Below are 1,679 nucleotides of genomic sequence, written 5' to 3'. Positions count from 1 at the left end.
CAGCCACAGGCTTCATCTCCCGCGGCAGCAGGAGCTGGCAGCTGGGGCAAAGCTCCCTGCAAACCCCTTTGGCGTCGCTTGTCCTTTGTACGCCGCTGCCACCGATCACGGCTGCCCGTGGCTGCAGGCTGGGCAGCGCCGAGGAAAGGCGTGTCAAAGCGGTTTGATGGCAGTGAGGTGATGGTCCCTTTCCTCAGCACACCACGTTTCCCCCCTTCTCTCCCCACCACCACGGGGCGGGAGATGGTTATGGCCATTATTTTTCATCAGTCTTAATCAGCAAGATTGCAGCGAGGACATCTTGGAGACGTTACAGCTCTGCATACGCTGAGGTACTAAACCATCGAGTCTGGGCTTCGTGCCGGCCTGTAGGCAGGAGCAATTCCCAGTGATTTGACGGGGAGAGAGGCTTGTGCCTCTCGTTCGCTTTGCGCCTTTGTGCTGGATTTTGTTTCCCAGTGAAAATTTTGTGAAAATCGTGTCCTCTTTGATGCTGCCAGCATCATTCCTGGTGCTGGCACACAAATACAAGCAATTTGCATCTCCTGTGATACCAGGGTGCGTGTGTGTGGCTGCCTCGCTTCCCGGTCACAGCAAAAGGGAGGCTGATGCCTTCCTCGGGCTCCTTCCCCCGGCTCCCAGGGCTGAGCTGGTTCCTCCTTGCAAACTCTTCACAAAGTGGGCAAAATGAGAACAAGCTGGAGCACGAGAGTTGTGACTTGAAAGCTTGACTTGAAGCGTTTTGAACCCAGTGTGATTTTTTTATGTATCAGAGAAGACAGATAAAGAGAAGCACTTGCTCTTTTGTACTTCACTGAAGTCTGGTGTGGCCAAACATTAGTGGTTAAAGAAGTGTAAGACACCCAGCATTAGAGTGCGCTTAGAGATGGTGCTGCTTCCTGTCCCTCAAGGAGAGGGAGCTCAAGGCCCTGCTCGAAACACTGCGGTTTTGACCCCGGTGCTTTGCGCGCTGTTGGTGTGCAGGATGTGCTGGGAAATGTGCTCAGGAGTTGCTGCTGAAGGCAATGCCACCATCTCCTTTGGTGTCCCCCACCAGGGGACATCCCTGTTCCTGCAGAAGTCCTCAGAGCTCAGTCCTGTGCTCTGGAGGAGCCCAGCGTTGCTGTGGCTCAAGGCGCTGGGTTCAGTCACTTCCAGGGCGAAGTGGTAGGACATTGACACGGGGCTCTCTTGTGTGCTCGGTGTGTTGGCTTTTTCCATGGCTTCAAGGTATGTGCTGTAAAATATGAGCCCGGTGCAGCTGAGGAGACTGTACAACGCGTTTGTTTGGTCACTCATGGTTTTGTTGTGGCACATAGTTTCTGCTTTCTTGAGCTTTCCTGTTTGATAACCGTCCCCTCTGGCAACCTGAAGGACATTCTAGTGACAATGCTGGCTTCTGCCAGGGTCCCCTTTAGCCTGAGGAAGGAGGCAGCATCCTGTGCCTTTAGCTGCGGTGGAGGCCAAGGAGGGAGCGTGAGCTGCTGGGCAGGTGTCCCAGCCTGGGGGGGCTAATGGGGCAGGATTCGTGCTCTTCTCGGGTCACGGAGGAGAGGCAGGATCGGTGTGGCTGGAGTGGTGCAGCAGAGCCCAAGGAGAGCTCGCTAGCCAGGCTGTGATGGGCGAGGAGTGGTCTGCGCTCCCTGCCAACACCGCTTGCTGCTCTGGCTGCTGCTCTG

Source organism: Buceros rhinoceros, unplaced genomic scaffold (genome assembly GCF_000710305.1).
Source record: "Buceros rhinoceros silvestris isolate BGI_N320 unplaced genomic scaffold, ASM71030v1 scaffold23257, whole genome shotgun sequence".
NCBI lineage: Eukaryota > Metazoa > Chordata > Aves > Bucerotiformes > Bucerotidae > Buceros > Buceros rhinoceros.
This window is presented reverse-complemented; position numbering follows the sequence as displayed.